The sequence below is a fragment of the Rhinolophus hipposideros genome (assembly GCF_964194185.1).
Source record: "Rhinolophus hipposideros genome assembly, chromosome: 16".
NCBI lineage: Eukaryota > Metazoa > Chordata > Mammalia > Chiroptera > Rhinolophidae > Rhinolophus > Rhinolophus hipposideros.
Window position 1 is genome coordinate 23090689 of NC_138062.1, and position 23764 is coordinate 23114452.

At 39.1% G+C, this 23764-nt stretch overlaps 1 protein-coding gene across 2 annotated transcripts in view; it reads left to right on the top strand.

The window, feature by feature from the left end:
* FHIP1A (FHF complex subunit HOOK interacting protein 1A) overlaps positions 1-23764 on the top strand; it is a 198158-nt gene that overhangs the window by 19412 nt on the left and 154982 nt on the right. The window contains exon 1 of one of the 2 annotated variants that reach the window (XM_081076752.1): positions 18493-18568. The exons of the other annotated variant lie outside the window; for it this stretch is intronic. The gene's annotated coding sequence lies outside the window, so the exon portion shown is untranslated. Of the gene's footprint in view, positions 1-18492; positions 18569-23764 lie in introns of those variants that run through there. 2 annotated transcript variants of the gene reach the window in all.

Here is a 23764-nt window from a genome sequence, read left to right on the forward strand (position 1 = left end):
ACATGCATGTTTTCACCTTGGCTGCTAGGAAGCACCGAATCAAATTCTCTGCTTACCTGTGGTAACTGTGTAGGACTCAAATAGGTCTCCATATTTAAGTTGTATTCTAATATCTCTTACCTCAGTCTTCATTTTCTTCTTGAATTTATACTTTCCTTAGTCGTGATTTTTAATTTTCTGCCTTAATACATGCATTTCTCATTAGCCAACTCAAATTCTTCGTTGCATGAGATAAGGGCTAAGTAAATAAGGCCACTATGCTGTTTACTATATGAACGAGATATACTTAGAATGTTATAGATCAAAGCATAAATACAAACACATCAATACAGAAATACAAGGACATACTTTAAAATTTATATGTTCTTTCTTCTCTATGAACTTTGTCTTCATCAATCGTTTTTAGGCCAATGGTACATATAATCACAGACTGTAAACTTAAATGAAAAGTAATGCAACAGCGAGAGCCAATTTTATGAGAAAAGGTCTACATGAACCCAGTACTCTCTGCCTCTTGATCAGGTATTCTTTCCCAGATATATGAATCTTTGCAATAAGAATTATATATATATATATATTTTGTCAGTCATTCATACATTTTAATAGTTGGTCCATTTGGAAACTTGGAGTAGATGTTGCTAATGGCCTGGGACTGATCACTGGACTTTGAGCTAATGTGATCTAGGGATGCTTTTATTTCCAGTCCAAAGTATGCAAACCCTGCTGCAGAATCCTGTGCAGTGTTTGCGGGTGTTCACTATTGAGCAGTGAAGAGGTCACCAGTTAGGTAGACAGAATTGACCTTTTACCACCAATCATGCCTAGATTCTATTAAGTAAAGATCTTTTTTTTTTCATTCTATAGAAGAAAACTTTTGCTTTCAGTGACCAGGTGAGTAACCAGAGTCCTTCATAACAAAAATATTTTAAATTACAATAGACAAATAATTAAGGGGACAGCTGTGATTATTGATTTGTCCTCTGTAGCCTCCAGTAGGAAATTCCCCCAATTTTAAAGTTGACAAAGTGTCATCCGTCCCTCAAACCACCCTGTCAGTTCTTAGAAAGGGGGACGACTACAATCCTGTGCCGATATAAATTTAAGTGGTACGAAAAATGTATCAAATGAGATCTTTTAGGAACCTTGTTTTAAAAATAGAACTTCCTAGCTATAAGTCACTTTTGTTTCAGACTGATGACCTACTTTCTATTTACGTGAAGTGCCAAATGTTGACATCAAAATATCTTTGTGATTCAATTTGTATCAGGATAAATGATTTTGGTTAAATAACAGTGGCATTGACTTATTTAGACACCCATCCCATTACCCCAAAAGAAATGCAGTTATTCTAAATGTGGCAATAATGATTTCATCTCTTGTCTCTGAATGCTGCAGATACGGAGTTTGCAGTCCTGGTCGAGCTAAGGCCTGCTCTTCTGCTTTATGTCCATGCCATGTTAAGTTTCTTGGTTTTCATGAGAGCTTCTCAGCCCTACTCGCTCATTATCACTGTTCATATAAAAAATTATATATATATATAAGGATATATATATATATCCTTAGGGTTTTTATTACATTTACCAGACTCTTCTATCAGGAACCATCAGTTGAATTGCTTTCTGATCTCAGTATCAAAAATAGTTGTTCTTTCTCTGGGCAACTGGTTTATTTTTACCCTCTGGACTCTGAATCTTACAACAGATCATGTTCCCCTCTTTTCTTCCTGCAAAGCTGCAGCAAAACTGAGAGTCCCTGCCCCTCCTTTTTCTCCCTCTTCCACCTTAACTATCTACAGCACCTCTCTTCTGATTCCTGTTCTACCTTGTGGTTACAGTGATTGGTGTACTTACCCTACTAGTTTTAAAAGCTGTTTGAAGATAAGGCTTCTACTGCTTTTAAAAAAATATTTTTTACCGTGCTGTCACAGTGCCTTGCACATATTTGGCATTCAAATAATGGGTGAATTATTACTAGGCCATTCAGACATAGCTTCGTGTTGGACTCTCCATAGTGATAAGGAGAAAGAAATATGTAGTATGCCAGTAAAGGTTTTGAAATACGTTGAGGGTCAGAGGGATTATATGTTGGAAAATATGGCCCAATGAAATGGGATGTTCCTAAGGATGAGAAAAGAATGTAGAATACAAAAGCCAACATGTGCTATTTTCCTCTTTGTGTCATATCTAAATATATTGCTATATCACAGTTGGGAGCCTGGTATCTCTTAACTTTGCTCCAATAAGAAAGATCAATTCTTTCTTCTCCTAGAAAAGAGATAAGGAGTTAGGAGAGAAACAGTTTAATCAGTGAAGGTTTAGAAGTGGCTTTGAGATCTATGCATACAAATAGTGTAGACATACCTACTATGTAATGCAAATTGCATTGCCTCTAAAATGGCTGTGAGCTGTACCAGTGGTCCATGCATTCAGCTATTACTCTGCATGATTAAATTCCAGTACAACCCAAGAACGTGGACAGACCCAGCGGTGACTTGGAATAGTATGTGACACGTACTCAAAACTCTTTAGTAGGAACGCCCATTGAAATGCAAATGAAACGAGTCAATTGAAGGCAAAAGATCATGTAGATACATAGTATACTTTATTTTATAATTAAATTTACAAAATCAATATTTGGTGTGTTGAGAAAGGAAAACTTTGTTTCTTAAAATTAAAAAACGTGTAATATTTTATCAATTATTACATGTTATTATATGTTGTTGGTAAGCATCACGGTTCTAATAGTAAAACTTTAAATATCAGATGCTTAAAAAAATACTAACCAGAGAAAGAATTTATTTCAATTGTATTTCTCTCTCCCTTCCCCTCTTCTCCCTTCCCCAAATCATAAGATTTGTTTAATTAAACAAACAAACAAACTAATCCCCTGCCTTAAGAGAATTTCATTTTTAAAGAACTTGGCCCTAGGGTCTTGAAAGAGTGTCTTTGAAATAGTGTGTAGTTGAAACATACCTTTAAGGACTCTTTATTGAATTAATGAAATTCCAATTATTCAGTATAATACTGATTATATTATATAGTTTCAAATTTTCTTCTAAAGCATATTTTCTTCACATGGAGCTTAAATACTTGCATTTTTGACACACAGATATGTTCTAATTCTGCTAGGTCCGAATGAAAACTCTAGACCTTAGTTTCCTAATTAATGATAGATATCATGCCTATGAAGCTACGCACAAGTAATTAGAAGGGGGGCGGTGTGGCATTCAAAGCATTGACTCTGGAGTCTGACTGCTTCATAGAGTTGTTGTGAGGACTAAATGAGTTTGTTCATGAAAAAGAACTAGAAGAGTGTATGGCACGAAGTAAGTGGTATGTAAGTATTTGCTGTTTTTATTATTACTATTGTATGGTTAAGCCATTTATTTATGTAATTAAAAAATAATTTTCATTGCCTCCAATTTCTTCTAAACAAAGTCCCACCTCTGCAGTTTGACATCCAATGAACCCCAGAGAACTTTCCAGTTCTGGATCACACTAGTGCCCCTTGTCGGTTTTGGACTCAGCCAAGGCCTCTTCCTTAGTGTTTCCTACAGCATTTTCATTCCTGCACTAAAGTGCCTCTGTTCCCTCTTTGCTATCATTCATCATGTGTTAAGGTTTTCCTCCTCCTTCACCCGTCCGAATTCGTGTTTCCTAATCGACCAGGGAAGCGGTCAGCCCTGACTTACAGGAAGCCATATGTATCATGTTTCAGGCCTTCTAAATGTTGCATTATGCTTACATATTCTTTCGCACATGTATTGCTTGGGATTACCTTTTTGAGGGAAGGGACTAGTGGAATAATGGAGTTGGGGATGAGGGAATGAATCATAAATCATAGCTAAAGCAAAACCTACTGAACTGGAACAAAGTTGACGTAATGTAAGTGAATTTACTAGCCTGTGATGAAGTTTTCAGGGGACTTCAGGAAATGCTAAGATCAAGTCGTTCTACTCTTTTTGGCATTAAAATGTCCTTTTTAAGTAAATGATGGTGATAACATCTAGTAATAGTAATGGCTTTTAATACATTATCTTTATTTGGAACAGAAAATTGGCAATTGAATTTGTCGTGTGGGTGTATGTGTGTATATGTAATTTTACTAGTTTGTGAAATCAAAGCCTAGCAAAGACAAGTCTTGCTGGCTGGCTGCTAGTGATGGGAGCATACAAACTTCATCCCTTCCCCCTTCCCCTGATGGCCATTCTCTCCCCTGCTCAGTTGCACAGTATTCGTTTTTCAGGGTTTTGGACATTGGCTTACGATTCTCTTGCTGTGGCTTGACTCTGATTATCTAGTCTGGGAATGCATGAAAGTTACCTCCCAAATATGCAAAAGAGTTTCATTTCTTGAACTTCAAAGAATATTATTTTTCTTATTCACCGTAGATTAATTGAGACAATGCCATTTCATGCCCTTTCTAAGTAAAGCAGCTTTATTCATGTCATCAAAAGAGAAATTTTTATGGCTTCCTAAGTTTTCAGGCTGATTGAAAAACTCAGTGAGGATCCAAAAGACATTAATCTGTTCATTTTCTTTCCAAATCTGGAACCATTTGTTTTCTTGTTCCATATTGTAAGGCAAGTTAACATTTTCCTCCTTTTTCTGATTGTTTCACAATTTTAAGTTTTCATTGAATACATTATATGTCTATTCTTGGTTTTAGACATTTTGATTAAGAGTCGTATTTGCTCATATATAATCTTAATAGTGTTCAGTAATACCAATGGGTCCACATTCATGCAGACTTCTGACAGAATGACAGGCGTGGGAGCCAGTATTGTGTTCTGCAGAGCTGACTGGAGAAGCAGACCGGCAGGGTGTCCCCATGGTACAGCAGATGTAACGTGGAAACTCTTGGTTCCTGTGCAGTTCTAGACAGTAGATATCCACTTTCTCAGTCAGCCAGAGTTTATTGGTTGCAAAAAAACAGAAGCCCACTCAAGTTAACTTAAAATAGAACACACTTAAAAATGTAAGATTGAACAGCCAAACTCAGTGATGCCGGTGGACCCAGGATGGATTATGGAATGGGCTAAAACGTCAAGAACCATAGTCACCTTACCTCCTCTCTTGTTCTGCCTTTCTCTGTTTCTCTATTTTCTTCTTTTTCACTTGGGCCAATATGCACATACCTGCCGGTTAGTGACTTGACCTTTTGGTTTTAGGCCCATGGATTTAGTTTATGTTTTTCTTCAGTGACATTCTCAAAAAGACAGTTTGGTTGGTTTGATTCAGCCCATGGATCCATTCCCTCTGGATCAGGTGGCTTACCCTGGGATTCAATGACCTGTTGGAGTTGGGATAGGGAGGATTTAATATGGTACAAAGTGGGCAGCTTTGAGTAGGATATTGTACCTCTTGCATTGGTTCTTTGTTTCTAATTTATTCTTCCCTATTTTCTGTCCTTTTGTTTTTTCATTACATACATATTTTGCGAGATTTCCTTACTGTTTTATAGTATTTTCACTGTATTTTTCTTTTCGTAATCCTATTTTCAAAAATATTTAAAAAGTTTTTTAAAGTTCTCTAATCATTTGATTTCATTGTGTCGCATTCTTGTTTAATGGTTGTAGTATCTTCTTGAATCTTTTTGAATTATATTAGAGATTTCTTTTTAAAATGTTCTTCTGTTTCCTGAATTAACTGCTTATTTGCAGTGTCAGTTTTTTTCGCCCCAATGATACGGATTTGTAGTAGGTTTTGTAGATTTGGTTGCCTACTTACAATTAAGAATAAAGGACTGAGGAGAGTTTCCTCTGCCATTTTAAAAAAGGTCTAGTTTTTTTTCCCCTCCAGCTGCACCTTTCCCAGGTAGGAACTCTGAATAGAGCCAAGAGAGGGATAGAGAGAGAAAGAGAGAGAGAGAGAGAGAGAGAGAGAGAGTGTTTGTGTGTGTGTGTGTATGTGTGTGTGTGACTGTCGTGGTGGTGGTGGTGGTGGTGGTGATGGTAGTGGGCACTGGGTTGTCTGTTGGCGAGATTTACTTTACCTCAAATATGCCCTAATGAGGAGGATTTACTCCTAGGGACCAAGATTCACTTCGGAAGCCTTCACAAGCTGTCTCTCACGCCCTGCCTGCTGCCACAATTGGTTTGATCCCTTTAGAGATGAACCCCAGATATTTTGTGTGTCACTGCTCTTGGCCAAGCTACCTGAAAGCTCTCTTAGAGGGTAAGGGAGGTGGTGTGGGAGTACTTATTGTCAGCACTTCATCCTCTATTTCCTACCTCCTATCATTTTGCCCATCTTGTGATACCTGTTGACTCTGAGCCCAAAGCCTCCTTGGGGTTCTGTTGAGCAGACTGCCTCTTTCATAGCCCGCCTCGGTAGCAGGTTTCCTCTTACTGTTTCATCTGTCAGCACATTCCCATTTGCTGCTCTGTTTTGAGAGATTTGTTGAAATCTCTTGTCCGGTTAAAGCTCTCTTCCAGCAAACTCTTTTTAACCTTAGGGAATTCTCCCGTTTTATTTTTTGACGCTTTTGCTTTGTTAGAGATTCAGGGGGGACAACCAGGTTGTCAACCATCTTGAAATTAAAACCTCATTAGGTTGTTTTTGTAAACAATAGCATTTGGTTTTGGCTTTTATTTTCCTTTTTTTTTTTTTAAATGAGAGATATGTCAGACATATACATATAAAAGAATCTATACAGTATATGTATAATTTAAATAATAATAATAAAATGAACACTGGTACCTACTCCATAGCTTGTGAAATGGAATATTATAGTTTTAGTACATTGAAACCCCTTTATGTCCTTCCTTGAGTGGGTGGTCTTCATTCCCACTGCCTCCTGTGGTAACCATTATCTTTCATTTTTTTTGTCATTTCCTTTTTTAAAAAACAGATTTGCCATATGTGTATTTATTTCTACACAATACATTGTTTGATTTTAGCTGCATTTGCTCTTTGTATAAATGGAATCATATAACATGTATTCTTCCAAACCTTGCTGTTTTACTCAAGATTATGGTTTTGAGATTCATCCATGTTTATTCATGAAGCTGTATTTTATTTATTTGACTGCTGCATCGCATTGCTATGTAAAAATATACCACATTGAATTATGTTTTCTACTGCTGATGGACTTTTTTGCAATCATGCATGTGTGCTAGAGGTTCTCTAATGTATAAACCTGGGAGTGAAATGGCCGAATCACAGAGTATGCACATGGTTAGTCTTACTAGGCGATGATAACTGTTTGCCAGAGTGGTTGTGCCAGGATCTTCTACACGGGTGTATGAAATTGACTGTGGCTTGACAACGCTTGGTGTGATCATATTTTTAAAATTTTGCCTGTTTGATGGGTAATGCAATCATATTTTATTATGTGTTTTTAAAATTGAGATGTGATTTATGTGTAGTATAATTTATCTTATTGTGACTTTAATTTTCCTGATTATTAATGAGGTCACAGATCTATTTCAGTGGTGTCAGAGCACAGGCCAGCCAGCATTTTGGCTGAAAGGGGAATGGGCTGTGACTGCTGATGCAGGTCTCTAAGGGGAGAACGCCCTTTTGTTTTTTTTTTGACTCTGTGGTTAACACATCTCTGAAATTTAATGGAAACGTATGTTGTCTTTATAAAATGACAGTATTAATTACTACCCATTCTTTTGTCCGTTTAACAATGTACCCTGAAGTAAACTTTAAGGACATTTCCTTTTAAGCTGTGATATTTTTAGAAATAAAAACATTATGGTTAAAATGGTAAATTTTATGTTATGTGTATTTCACCACGATAATCATTTTAAAAAAAACCAAGGCTGGGGAAAAAAAGAACTTTTTGGAAGACTCAGGACTCTTACAAAAATGTAAAAATGACACTCCAAAGTAGTATCTGTTTTTGAGTGCAGAGGCCATCTTTCACAAGTTAATCATTGGTGCATGCTAACTGGGAATACCTCTTTTACAGGGAAGCTGCTTATTTTTTGTCATGAATAGCCTTTTAAGAAGGTTGACTTTTTTTTAAGTTTTTGTAGATTTTTCAATGAATTTATTTTCATTTAGGTTCTGTTCCCGATACTAGCTATCACTTTCCTCTTTGCTGCAGCCTTACAGGTCTTCTTTCATTTCCTCTAAGCACCGTCCTCTTCCTTTCTCAGGGCATTCCCACAGGCTGTTCTTTTCCCTTTGCCTGCTCCCGTTTGTTTTATTATTATATTTTAAAAGCTGTGGTGAAATATACATGTTATGGGCTGAACTGTATTTCCGTAAATTCATATGATGAAGCCCTAACCTCCAGTACTTCAGAATATGACTGTGTTTGGAAGTAGAGTTTTAAAGACATAAATAAGTTAAAATGAGGTCACGAGGATAGGTCCTAATCCAATATGACTGGTGACCTGAAAAGAAGAGGGAATTTGGACACAAACAATTCCAGAAGGAAGACCATTGAAGACACAGGGAGAAGATACACCAACAAGCTAAGGGAAGAGGCTTCGGAGGAAACCAGCCCTGCTGACACCTTGATCTCACACTTTTAGCCTCCAGAATTGTGAGAAAATACATTTCTGTTGTTTAAACTACCCAGTCTGTGGAACTTTGTTATGGCAACCCTCGCAGACTCATGTAATATGTAACATACATTTTACCATTTTAACCGTTTTTAAGTGTACAGTGCAGTGGCATTAAGTATGTTTATACTGTGCAACCATCACCACCATCCATCTCCAGAACTTTTGTCATCTGGCAGAACTGAAACCCCATTCGCCCTAGCCCATGGCAATCAGCCTTCTACTTTCTGTCTGTGAATTTGACTACTCTAAGTACCTCTTATACATGAAAATATTTGTTCATTTGTGACTGGTTCATTTCAGTTTGCATAATGTCTCATGGTTTATCCATGTTGTACCATGTGCCATAATTTCCTTCTTTTTTATGACTGAATAATATTCCATCATATACATATATGTATACACACACACATATATACACGTATATATGTATATGTATGTATGTACACAATGGAATATTATATATATAATATATAATTATATATAATATATAATATAATATAGAGAGATATACTACCTTTTCTTTGTCAATCCGTTGATGGACGTTTGGGTTGCTCCTACCTTTTGGCTATTGTGAATAATGTTGCTATGAATATGCGTATACAAATATCTCCTCAAGAGCCTGCTTTCAGTTCATTTGGGTATATATCTAGAAGGGAATTGCTGAATCTACTGTAATTCTGTTAATTATTAATTTTTTGAGGAAGCACCATACTGTTTTCCACAGTGGCTGCTCCATTTTACATCCCCACCAGGAGATGTAAAGGGTTCCGGTTTCTCTACATCCTCGTCAGCACTTGTTATTTTCTGTTGTTTTTGATAGTGGACATGGTATTACTGCGTATGAAGGCTCTCAGTGATAATGCAGTGCTGTTTTGATTTTGTTGGAGGAAGTTGATGATAAAATATGGCTTTAATTATCACTGAGTTAAGTCAAAGAGAGTGAATTATCAAAGGGTTGTGAAGTGGCATCATGTGCCTCTGGATTCACATGTGTCACCGTGGAGACTCACTGGGAAGCATTGGAGTTATTGGTATGAAAGACTCACAGCCATTTTTTTTTTCATATCTGGGCCGGGAACTTTCTTCTTATTCATAACTTTAGGTCTGCTTGTGTGATACAGAACCAGCGATGCCAAAATGTCGGCATTTCTCACTACAACGACTCAGAGAAATCGCTCTTTTGTAGAACTGACAAGGCTAGTGAGTCTCTTACTTTTCCTTCCAGGGCAAATTTTCATTTTCCTAAGTGTTTGCAGCTGTTTTAATGAAACACTAACAGTCATAGTCCAGTGACGAAAACTCAGCAAATTGGACATATTAAGCTTCAGAAATGTCAGGTAGAGGTTGTAGTAAAACACAAGAAGCCTGAGAGACGCAGAGGCGCTTTCTGAAGGGCATTTGTGAAGTCACGAACGAGTTACATGTTTAATTGTAAATGTTGCATTACAACTGCCTGAAACATTAGAGTCAAGGAGGTTGAGTGAGGAATATACCCCTTAACTTTATTCCTTAACTTTAGTTTGTGTGTGAAAATAGAAAGTTTTCTGTGGGTTTATTTATTTTTCCCCCTTGTCTACTTGTGTGCATTTCCCTTCACTCCAACAGCAATTGGTGGTGGCTTTCAGTGGCAAAACAAAAATCATTCTTTATGGTGGTTCAGCACCGAGCCACCCAGTCTCGTTGGGAGGTCATACCCCAGTCCCCCCGCCCCCATTTTACCATTGTCGCTCCAGTTTGTGGAGATGATAATTTGACTCAGAAGCAGCTCAGTTTAACAATCACAAGCTCACAGCGTTACGCATTAACAGTAGCATCACAGGACCCAGTAAAATTAATTTTACACACACAGCTCATAGTTTCCTTTGTGGAGTTTGTACCCCCACGGTTTGAGAATTCACAGTAAATATAATTAAAACTGTTGAAGCCAAAGCATATAAGGTTGTTTCCTCTATTATTAGCCAGTCTTCGACATCACTGTAATAATAGTGCTTTGTTTAAGAACCCTGAAACCTCTGCCAGTGCCTCATAGGCTTTGTAAACTGAGATAACCACTGGTGTCATCGAAGGCGGGCAGGTTATCCCCCCCCAGGGATCAGCTACTCCTGCCTCATACTGTTTGCTGATTTAATCTCTCTGGAATAGTAAAACGGGCTTAGGAGTCCACAGGTAACAACACATGCCTTTCCATAGGACTGACAGAAGGAACAGGCTTTATTTGAGGTGTGGCACCTGCACCCCCCCTCCCCCAGATCTGTCCTTTCACTTTGGAAGTTCGGAGCTGACTCCTCTTCGTTTTCAGTGCTTTGTCTGTTTCCCGAAAGTCTTCGCATGGTATTCCTGACTTCAGTCAGTGGGGCTACGTCTCGGTCCTTGTTACCATACGTCATCCAGCGCTGCCTCTGAAGTCCGAGGCAGAAGACTGGGTTTACTTTACTGTTAATTAATTGATTGAGGAGTTATTTCATTTCTGTTTAACAAATAGATATCAGGAGTCTGCTGTGTGCTGAGAGAGCTTTGCTAAGCTCTACCGAGGTCTGTAAAACAAATGTAAAGCGCAGTGTCTGTTGAAAGGAGTTCGGAGTCTAAGACAGAAGCAAGGAGCCCTAGAGAAGACGCCTTACTGGCAGCAGGAAGGACTGCAGCGTGTGGCACAGGGCGTAAGTGCCATGGAGCGCTAGGGAGGACAGCTGGACACGAAACCTCTCAGAGGAGGAGAGGAAGGCAAAGCTAACGAGGCCTGTCCCCTGGAGAGTTCCTTTCTGCCCAGTGACTCCCCGCCTCCTCGAGGGGCTCACTCGGCCCGTTAGAAAATACACCCTGATTCTCCAACTGTAGTTAGGTACAGGATTGTTAAAATATATGAATAACTATCATTCACCCAATAATGAAAGGAATAGCTTTTTCTGTAGGGCAGAAGACTTGGAAAACACACATAGACACACAGAGAAAAAGAAATCACCTATCTTCTGGGCACCTGGAAATAATCACTATTAACGTTGTGGAATATACTCTTACTCCTTTTCTCTATGTAATTGACTTTGGATTCTCAGACTAAAGGGTGTACAGATTCCATACTGGAAAGAATAGAAGGAGATAGAGATTTTATAAATAAAAGAGAATTATGGTTGTTTAATTTTATGATATCAATAAATCTCTGTAATAGGTAAATACATTTATAGTCTTAGTGTTTTCTTGTATTTTTTACTTGTATTTTCTTGTATTTTTTACAGTGTTTTTCCCTCCAGAAATGATATATGTTATTATGAAGGTGTGTATTTATTTCTTAATTATTAGTTATATTTTTATCATTAATGGAAAATGTATGTGGGCTAAGTTAGTAAGAAAAGAAAAAGACTAAATGTTAGTAAACTTCATTTTTTGATACATGCAAAGCTGCAGGTGGATGTAAGACCTTGAGCTTACACAGGTACATTTGGACAAGATATTGTCTGGGCAATGGCCATTTCCCTTTAGGGAAGAGCCTGGCATTAGGAGTATGTTTTCTGATCTTCTACTATTATATTTGCCCTGTCCATTTTGTATCAGACCAGGGAAGCTAATAGTGGGATTCTGTGTTTTGGAAAAACCTCATGAATTCTCCATGTTTTAGAAGTTGTTACCATAAAACTATAAAGTAAAGTACATGGCTTTTGACTGATAGGGAGTTCTTATGCTTTTTGGAAATTGTTGGCTCCTTGCTATGGTTTTTAAAAAGGCATTGTTTTTAGTATACTCTCTATCTGCCCTAGTTCTGTAATGTCCTAGTTTTTAAAAATATCCTGTGTGACCCAGAGATCTTTTTATTTTTGGGGGGGGAGGTGGGTGGAAGTGAAGGGGTGTCACAAACTCAGAGATCAGATAGTTTGATGAGAATATTAGATTCCAAGGAGTGATGAGGTCTATGACTTCTTTGGAATGCTTACCTCTCCAAAGGCAATGAAAAAACCCCAAAATATATTGTGACAGCCAATCAGAAAGTCCAAATTTGGCTTAGCCACTCAGTCTATGCCTGTTTATACCAGTTATTTCTGTAGTAGTAAAAGTAGTATAATGATAGCAAAAATAGCTAACATTTTTTGAGAGCTTACTCTGTGCCAAGCACATGCATTATCTCATTCTGTCTTCAAAAGAAAGGTAAATATTCTTACTACCCTATCTTAGAGATAAAACTAAGGATTAGAGAGGTTATTAGCCCATGTCAAAGATGGTACGTAGCAGAATCAAAGCCAAGTTTGTCTGACTCTGGATCCTGAGCTCTGTGATGTTTTGGTTTTTGGCCACAGAATTTTGAATTGCGTTCGGTAGGAAGAAAATTCAGTCAGTGGTTAAGCTACTCAGTGTTGGCACCGGCCATCTTTGTAGACTGGAAAGAAACAGCCAGGCTTGGGAGAAAGAGCAGTGTTCTTGGTCCTTACAGGAAGAGGAAACGTCAGAGTCAGGTTTGCTGCGGTGTAGACAGACTCTAGAAGAATCTTCGCCAGGTACCTAGGGAAGTGATTAAAGAAAGAAATAGTTCCCATGAGGTGTAGATGTGCTTGGAGTTGGTGTGTGCAGCATATAGTAGTGGAGAATGAGACGAAATGGAAGTTTAGTAGGAGCTTGTAATGTGGATGTTGGCAGGTGTGAGTAAGGTCTACTGGGATATTACAGACTGTTGGCTTAACTGTGTATGAGGGAATATCTAGAGCTTTGGAATAAAGAACTAAAACATATGGGGTTTGAGATTTAATCTAGGGCTTCCTGTTACAATACACTTTAAAACTAAATGAGGTTTTCGTCTGGGTGGAGAGAACTGACTTCTCTCCACTGTCTTTTGTAACGTTATCTCAGCAGGCTCCCACTTACACACCTGAGAGTGGTTTTTCTGGGGCATAGTGGCTCTCTATCAGGATCACTGGCATTTCCTGTGATATTTAGTAGAAAGAAAGTCATAAAGAAAGTATCCTGACAAACCCTTTGGTTGTTGAATTAACCAGCACAACCAAAATATTCGGCTGTTAGCACAGCACCTTTAAACAAACAAGTCACTGACTTGTTGCACACTGTAGCTCTCAAAGCCTCTCTGTCTAATGGACTTTAACTCAAGGAAATGAAAAGTGAAGCCAAGCTATTCCTAACTGGCAGCACGTGGATATGAACCTTAGGAAACACAGCAGCCTCTGTGAGAGGCCTGTTTCCATAAACCTCACAGACCCCTAAAAAAAATTAAAAAAATTAAAAAATATATATAAGTATATAGATGCGAAAAATGAAAAGGCTGCATCTTGACTTTTTCCCTGGAAGATGTGAATATGCAAAAGATATATGGCAGGGTAGGGTTAGTTGAGTTTGCTTTCTACAGCCGGAAGACTTTTAGATACTGAAGGAGGACAGAGCAAACTGAGTTGCAAGAAACATTATCCTGCTGGAAGCAGGGGGGTAGGGGTGGGACCAAAAATAGGGCAGGATTTGGGTCTAGGGAAGCCCTGCTGTTGAATTGTTTTGTTGGCTTAAAACGATCCCTTTCCTAGAAGCAACAAGAAAAACTGGTCTAGTTTGTTTCCAGAGTTGGAAGAAAATAACTTACGTAAGCTACTCCTGGCTTTGCAACATTTCTGTATGGACTGTCATTTACTGATTTGTCCAGATCTCAAATGATGTATGTTTGTTTAGTAAACAAGATTACCTTCAGTTTCCTGTTGTGAAAGAGCAAATGGTTTGGAGTTTAGTTGCGTTTTTCAGCCTCTTTTAATTGCTTGTTCAAGGTAGTAATGATACTGCATTAATCTCTGTGATTTACCAACAGCGTTGGGTTTATGGCGGTGGTTTCTGAAGAAAGAACAGGGTTGAAGCTAGAATGGCTTAAAGTATTAATACCCTTGTTGTAGAGCTACCCAAACTACTTGTTCCTTAAGGTTGGTAGAAGTGGTGAGGGTGGGGGGAGTGAAGAATGGCGTTTGCATAAACTTGAAATTCAGCTTTTTTCATTTTTCATATTTCAGGACAGATGCTCTTAATTTTATGGGCAAATAAAATAAAGGGAATCTCAAGTCAGCTATTTTGAATGCCTATGATTTTTTCATGTCTTAATAGTTTACTTTCCCTCCAAATATGGGAAAACATTTCTTATTGAAATCATGGGTATCTAGTGAAAAATGACATTTCTTTTTGATATTTGAAGATACATTATTATGAAAATGTGAATAGTGATACACTGGTTTTTCAAATTGGATAAAATGTTAATGTTTTAAATTTAAATTAGTTTTTTATCGGTCCCCTGTTAAATTCTTCTAATTATTAGGTTTAAATATTTGTGTGACAGAGGTAAGCATTTTAGCAAAGAAATGATCATTTTATTCTGCATGACAAAATAATACAAATGAAAGGTTTCAGAGCATACAATTTATGAAAACCATACATTATATAACTCATATTTGCTACAGATAAAAATAGTTATATCTAGTTAGTATTCCGTAACCTCCCCCAACACCTCTTTCTCAATCTTGACTTGAAGAACTTCCTAACCTGGTATCTTCATGTTTTGAGTCTCGTATCTTACAGTGCAAACCAAGCAGATGGTAAAATGTATAAAAGTCATTCTGTCTTTCCAGGTTCTATCAGCTATTTCGAATCTAATTCTTAAACTGTTCATGATAGCTTGGCAGCAAGCCATGTACTTGTCATTTTATCTCATTACATTAGAGTTAAGTCTAGTCCTGTCAGGAACAGGTTTACTAGTGTGTTTTAATTGCCTGCTTAAAGTTTTTTCATTTGCAAAATCAGCTAAAGAATTTAAGATGGTGATAAGTGTTGACTGAGGTCAAGTAAAAATTCTGAGCTGATCAGGGATTCACGGAAGGAGGGAAGTGCAGAGATGATTGATTTTCAGGCTCTTGCAGGGGAGTGGAGGATTGCTGCAGCATTTGCATCCAGAAGAGAGGAACAGGGTTTAAATTCTGTGGTTGTAGGAAAATGTATATGGCGTTTATTTGACTAGCATAAGCAGTTTTCTTCTGTGCATTTTTCACTTAAATGTGCCACCTGTTCTTCCGGGGAATGGGAGTCTAAGTACTAGACCATTGGAAGGTTGTGGACAACCAGGTGAAGATGAGGCAGAATCTGGAACAAAAGAAAGAGGGATGGTTGAGTGAACTAAAAATAGTGATAACATGAAGGAGGGGAAGCAGTGGAGCCTGCTCAGGGGTGACACCAGTGAAATCGGCAGTATGACAGAGGAAAAAAGGCTGCAAAAGAGGTGAGGTGAAGAGACATTCAGGAAGAGGCAGTAAGAGAGCTCTTCGTTTCCTGTGATGATTCCTGTGTTGATTAGAATAATGTACGCCTGTACTTCCGGCACTAGGAGAGGTCAGGTTTCCCAGCATATGGCCAGGCTCCCTGTGTTGAGGTACCCAGCAGGCTGAGGGGTGGTGGGCAGGGCCCTCATGATTCTGTGAGGGTAGAGACATGGAAAAAAACTGTGGGGATCTATTAGCCCAGGGATGTGTTTGGAGCCTCAGCAGTTTTGTGTGACCTTGAAGTGGGTGGAGACCATAGCAGTTGGGACTATGTAACTGATGGGTAATCAGAGCGGCCTAGCAGGCCCATCACTTTTTCTGGAGTCATCCCCTACCTGAAGGACTTTGGGAATGGGATTTACTTTGTAATGTGTGAGAGTAGGACTGACCAGGAAGAACTTTGGATCTGTGTCTTTAAAATCCCTCTCTTGCTTCCTCTGGTCTCCTTCCCGGGGTGCACCATGGGTTCACATTGTTCCCTGACAAGATCCAATTTGATGGGAATGGACCTCATGTTCTGGATCTTTCTTGATTTCTTTCCACCTACCAAAACTTACCTGTTCATTCTCTGGTGTCCCTAGTCTCTCCAAATAACTGGAGCTAATTTAGTAAAAACATTTATTCTCTCGTGTGGGGTTTATATATAACCGCTTCTCTGTTATATGTTTGCGTTCCAAACAAGGATTCAGTTTGTTGACTCAAAGAAAGGGTGGCATCTTGGACATGTCTTTGGGTAAATAAGAAGATTTTGATATTACAGTGGAGTGGATGTATGCATATCTTACTCATTGGAATCAAAGTCATGCACTTAGCCAGAAGAAGAAAATAACAAGGACAACAAATAATTGAAATACGGCGAGCCTAGTCTTAAGAGTGAACAGGAGATGGGGGATACAAGCCTGTAGTTCGTAGGGAGATTTTGTTTCCTCCCAGAGTGTGAGTGTTTGGGTTTAAAACTGCATGGCCCATGCAGTGCAAGCCAAGTACTTTATTTGGTGTTTACCTGAAGAGTTAATAGTCTTTTCCAAAGGGCTGGAAAAGCTGGTTATCCTGGACTTAGTGAGAGGCAGCATAGTATTGTATTTTATGAGGAATTTCAGGGAATTGTCAAGGATAGTTTTAACTGTTTGTAATTGCTGCCTTGAGTTTGACTTTGGACTCTAACCCAGTTCCCTGTGCCATTAGGTATGATGTTACAGTGCTGGTTGGCGGAGGGTAGTTAGCTCCTTTTTTAGATTTGAGACTCATCGTTGCCAAAAGAGCTCAGAAACATTTTTGTTGATTGAAATAGTGCCTACATAACACGTCAGCCTCATACCCTCTCCACCCTCATGGTTCCCAGAACAGGTAAGAGCAGATACATTCTGGCAGCTTAGGTTTAGGGAAGATAGGACTTGCAGAGTGGTGTTGAAGATCATCTGTTGGAAATGGATGGCAAGGTCCTGACTTACTGCCACCATCTTTTCCCCCCTACCTGTAGGTGCTGCCCTAGCCAAAGAAGGTCGTCATGGGGATTGGTTGAAAGTAGGATGATGGTGTGTGTGAGAGATCCCAGTGGCTTTGAAGATGCTCTTACTATCTTTTTTGTTTGTTTGTTTGTTTAAATGCCAAACCCATGTCCATTCCCTGATAGAACTCGTAGTCATTGCACACACTTTTAGCATCCCAAGTGCGGATGACCGCCCTCACTTAGAAGGTTCCATTTCCTCATTTGCTCCTCAAAGATGGTTTTGAATACTGGAAGTATGGGTGACTTATAAGTTAAAGCATAATAAAAGATATGCTATCCATCTTCCCCCAAATACCATTTCCTCCCTCCCCTCCAGCTCTGTTCTGTCTTTTCAGCGGTGGTCCTGTTATGGACTTAATGCATAACTTGCTGGCAGCTTACAAATGTGTGCCACAAAGAAAAGGTTTACCAGTTTCGTAGGTGGCCTTGTTTATAATCCTGAGCGTATGGCATCTTGCTCTGTATCTCACAGTATCACTGTGGCACTTACTGAAAAGACCGTGGTTTCTGCAACGTGTCTGCTCGACAGGGCAAGTTTAAAGATAATTACCACTGGGGTCTCTGTTTTTTATATTTGATTTACAGAGGTTCAGTTGCTGCCCTCAGTCAGTCTGGAAGCTCCTGTGTATGACACCCAGGCCTTCATACCAGACACAAGTGTGATCTGACGGCTAACCCCTCATTCTGATGCTATTTTTGGTGTTTTGTCAGCCTCCTGGGCCAGTCTGATTTTTAACATTTTTTAGTGTGTCACTCAACGCTTGATTGTTGTATGTAATGGCATCATGGACATGGAGGGACTCTTAGAGGTAATCAGATCCAGTGTTCTCTAAACTGTCTTTCCCTCAAAGGGACAATGGAAACATTAATTAATATAATTTATACGAATATGTACTCGGAGAAAAGCTGAACTTCCAGTTTAGGGAGGAACTGAAATGGGAGGCCAAAAGGCTCTGTCGTTTCTCTTCTCCCTGCCCACCCCACCCTTGAGGTATCAGGACGTAACATCTGGAGCTCTGTGGGGCTCAATTTGGAAACCAAAGCTCTGGAGTCATGCGTGTTTGCCTAAGTCTTAAGCAAACCCTCCTAGCTCCAATTTGCTGTGCATGGCTTCCTGAGGGTAAAACTTTAAAACAGAACCGCTCCTACTGCTTCCTCTCCATTTCTGTGTGTATCCCCCGCAGACATTGTGGTCATCCAGAAGCTTACTGTGTGTTGTGACCGTGCTGTCCGACCGGCGTGCCCCGTTAGGTACCACAGGTAAGAAGCCGACATGAGGGACAGAGTGGTACTGGTTTGTTACTTGAGGATGAGCATGGCATCGGGTTGAGACTATGAATGTGCGTAAGAAGTTAGGATGGCCTATGTGGGACAGGCTCGAATCTATACGATCGTATAGATTCGATCCAACTGCTGGTCCTCGGACCAGCAGCAGCAGCAGCAACAGCAGCAACACCCCCTAAAACTTGTTAGAATGCCAGTTCTCGGCCTCTACCCCAGACCTGCTGAATCAGAAACTTTGAGGGTGGAGCCCAGCAATTGGCATTTAACAAGCCTTCTGGGTGGTTCTGCTGCACATTCAGGTTTGAGAACACTTGTTGGAGAACACAGAGATGGTGCTAAAGGTTGGCCGCTTCCTCTCCACGCCCTTCCCTATAGCACTCTTCTTGCCATGCTATGGAAATTTGATGTTTTCTCAACCTTAGGTGAAATCCTAAGCCCCTGTATCTAAATACCCTGGCTCTGGCTTCCAATTAGGCCACCCCTTGGTCCCTTTTCTGTGGAGATTCTAGAGCAGCCACTAGATTTGTATGAATACTACTATTAGGTGTTAGTTGGAAGCCTCGTTGTTTTATGAAAGGAAATGATTTTCTGCTTGACCAACCAGGGCCTCATTTGTCTGAAGACTGCTGAGGTAACTCTAAATTGCAAATCTTTTCAAGCTTCATGTCTCCAGTGAGTGTGTGAGGGAGGATTTCCTGAGGGTGGCATTTATGTGAACACGACCATCTTATCCACGTTAACATCACAGACCAGTTTTCTTTTCCTCTGTGTCTTTCTGACTCACTGGGTCGTCGCTCAGCAGCCTGTAGCTAGGGATTCTTAATGGAAGATCCAAGAACCACCCTTGATATCAGAAAAACAAGCTTTGCTTATATGTATGGATAATGATATTTTGTGGGTAGAGTGCCCATAATTTTCATCAGATTCAGGAAAGGCTCTATGGTATGTACCGGTCCCTCTCATCCAAGAAAAACCTGATTTATTATTGCTTTACCTGCTTTTGGATAATAGTTTTTAATACATCTTCACACGATTTGTAGCCATTTGAGATAGCAGAGCTTCCAGGGGGATTGGCAATCATATTTTAGCCTGCCTTGTGGTCTCAAGTGTTACTGTGTACATTCAGTAGAGTAAGACTGATTCTTTTAACTTGTGCAGTCATGCCTTTCTATTTCTGGTGTGTGTGTTGGGGCAGGGGGAGGGGGAGATGAATACCTGTGTTTACCCAAGAGTTTCAGGTATAGTATCTTTTTAGAATTCTATCCTGTAAAGTATATAGAGCAGGAGGATATTATTCCTATTTATAGTTGATGACACTGAGGCTGAGAAAAAGCGTGAAACAGTACCACCAGGCTTGCCCATCATCTGAAAGCACTGGGCAACTCCCACTAGTTTATGTTCTGGTTACTTCCAAACACACTTGGACGATGCCTAGAGAAGTCTTAAAAGTTTATTGTGGATAAAATACCAGTTGTTTAACTGACCGAAAATCATAATTCTCTCTCTAAAGGAAATGTATCATGTTAAATTTATGGATATCTTTTTCGCTATTCCTTATTTTAGCGATTTTTAAGCACATTTTTATAGATGTATAACCTTTCCACTTCAGAGTCAAGTGATAGCTGGCTCCAGCCCCTCTTTTCTCCTTCACAAGGATCATAGAAAACCCAATCCTATTTTTTCGCATGTTGGGTCAGGAGAGGGCAAGTTGGAAGCATCACCTCCTTTTCATTAGATTGTTCTGTGGGTTTCAAAGACCAGTGCCCTTGTAACTTACATTACACAGCCTTAAAATTGCATATAAAAGTTTGTTGTGGAAGAGTAGCAAATGTAAGATAAATTGAGGAGGTTAAGGGGAAAACTGTGCTAAGAGCTTCTCATAAATGAATTCTCATCATAAAAGCACAGCGATTTCTCCAAGTGACAAATGAACTTGAGATAGTGCTTTGCATTTTTAAAGGATGTGCGGTAGGGTAATTCCATTTGTGTTCAAGCCAGAGATCTGTGACTCACTTATTCTACTTGTGCTTTTTGTCTAACAGTGTAGAAAATAAAGCTGTCTATGTGGATATTTAATTTACTTTTATTTTGCAAATGCATCGTGTCTAGGATTCAGTCAGCAATGAGACTGTGCGTGTTCAGGCAGGCTGGCACCTAAAAGGTGTCTGTTTTGAGGGCTAGGAGACAGAACATTTTCTAAAAGGCATAGTCATGCTTAGAAAGCTTCTGATAGTCTTCTGACTTGAATCACTCTTACTGCAGTGTGGTCACTGAAAAGGACATCAAGATGTCAGTCATTTATTTCAGTTTCCTGGCATTGGGTGGGTAGAAAAGCGAGTGGAATGGTGGTTCTTCTGTTAATAAGGCAGAGGTTTGATTGTAATAAATTTGAGCAAAAGACGCCATATTTCTATTAGGAATATGCATATTGATGTCATTTAGACGTTTTGGGGGGAAACATAAAATATCTGTATAAATTGTTAGGGTTTGTACATCTGTGACTTGTTGAGCAGTAATGAGACTAGATGAGAGGATTCATGCCCTGCCTTCTTACAGTCTGTCTAGTGAAACCTGATCGGTCGTGTGAAAGCTCTGTATTCTTTAAGCCATTGGTGTTAGTGTTAGGAGTTCAGACTAGGTAATTAATAATAATACCTTTGCCCTCTGCATCCTTCTACAGAAGTTTCTGTTTTCTTTCTTTGGCCTGTGGCCACATTGCATTTTTGCTCCAGGATTGTAATTTGTGGGGCACAAGCAGTGGGCATCATGTGAACTAATGACCTCAAATGCTGGCTGGTGTGGAGGTGACCTTTCAAAGTCCAAGCACGAAGCCAAAGATCATATTTTTACCTGAATGACACGTGTTTTGTTGCTTCTATCTCAGGGGACACGATGGGTACAGGTGCGGAGGACATCTGGGAGGGGGAGGGGCCGTGGTGCTTCCGGAGCGCCAGGGCCATGTTCCAGTCCGTCCCCCAGCCCATGGTGGTGGTCTTTACATTTCTTGGAAGAAGCATAATGGATTCAGATACTTGAGGCTGAGAAGGAGCCTGAAGCAAAGCAGGCCTCTGCATCTCCCTGAAGTTTTTCTTTTAAGTCCAGGTCATTCCTGGCATCATTTTTTTTTTTTTAACCTTTGGTGTATTTTTTTTCTTCTCCTTAAATCCTGAGTGTATTTTTTTTTTTCTCATAAGAAAAAAGAACACCACTCTGAATATGTCCTTCCTATGGTGGAACCTCGTGTTATAGAATGTTTGCACCTAAGTAAAGAAGGCAAATCAATTTTAACAGCGTGCTGATCATCTGACCCAGAAACCATGTATAACTTGATAGGTGTTTTGAGGTTATGTATTCACTTATCTGGATAGTTGAGTAGTCTGGACGTATGAAGCGTTAGGAGATACCTGTGTGATTGTAATACTTGTTGTTTACTCTAAAACGGATTACCCTTACTTTGGAGTCCAGTGACTTAGGTTCTGACTTCAAAACATTAATAGCTTTGCCTTCATAGTTAAAAAGCACCCTTTCCCTGTCACTGGCTTTTTTTTTAAAAAATTAGTTTCAGGTGTACAAAGCAACGTACTAGTGAGACATTTACACCCTTCACAAAGTGATAAACCCCCATCTACTACCCCTCTGCATCCTATATAGCTATTAGAGTACCATGAACTATATTGCCTATGCTGTAGTCCACATCCTGTGACCACACACACACACACACACACACACACACACACACACACCAGAGGTGTCAAAAAAATGTACACACATTTTAAGAGATGTTATCTATGCTCAAGCAGTAGTTCGCCGTGATCAGAAGTGTCTGGACACTGATGGTAACCACTTTGAGCACCTCTTGGTAATTGCAGAAGTCACGTGACTCACATTCATCTTTTCTTATCAGTGTATATTGAGTATTACAATTTTAATAGTGTTTTCCTTTACTAAAATGTGTATACAAAAAAAAGTGTATACATTTTTTTGACACCCTCTGTATATATTTAGAGTTGACATTCAATACTATTCTACTTCAGCCTCAAGTGTATAGCGCCATGGTCAGGCAGCCACACAGCCGCTGAGGTGACAGTGGCTTTTAACGTGTGTTTCGGGCCATGATTATTCTTTTTGGTGTCTTTCTAATGGAGATAAAATTTACATAACACAAATGCCAGGAATATTTTTGGTCAAGAGAATTTAAGAAATGTTTATTGCCTGAACACTTGATTGAAGTATTTGAATTAAGGGCTGTTAAGCTAGGATGATATAAAGCCAGGTCCTTCACTTCAAGGAGAGTACAACCTCCTACGGGGATAAAAACGTAAAGACATAGTAATGGAGACGTGTACAAAGGGGGATAAAAACGTAAAGCCATAGTAATGGAGACGTGTACAAAGGGCCCTGTAACTGCAAAGGATGTTAGCTGCACTTTCCTTTTTGACCTGCCTCTGAAAGTAGTGGAATCTTTTCCTCTTGCTCTGTTTTTTTTTATAGTGACTTGTCTTACTTTGTTGTCTTCATGTTTTCTGTTAGGGATTTCACATGAGAGTTAGAATTCTGTCAGCTACTTCATGTTTCTGAAAATTTCTTACTCCTAAGATTCAGATGAAATATAAGTGGCAATGCCCAATATCAGTCTGTTAGAATTATAAAACATGTGCTTGATATGAAAGTTGGTAGAAAAATATTTTTCGAATGTTGAAGTGTAAACCCGGATTCTGCCAAACTTACTTTTCCTACAAGTTTGTGGCAAAATTGTTGGCCAGCAAACTCCAGACCTGTTTGCTTATGTAAGCCAATCCTGTATTAGAATACATATATGTATTTCTGTTCTTGTTGTATGTCTCACCCCGTTCTCCTCCAAAGCCCCAAACCTAAAAAAGAGAGTACTTCGTCTGCTTTGCTTTGAAATTTCCTGAAACTTTCTCTTCTTTTTTTGTTATTAAAAGCTCTCGTGTGTTTGCAAATGATAATAGCAAACACTTTTTCCTTTTTTACTGGCAAATGAAGGATTAAGTGGACAATATTTATAAAGATCTCTAGAATTCTTTGAGGAAGGACTAAAGAAAATGAAATAATATTATGTAAAGTGAATAAATTATTTTCTTGTATTAAGTTGAGTTTTATTAAGGTGATTTTTTTTCAATGCAAATCTGGTTTTATTTTTTTTTAATT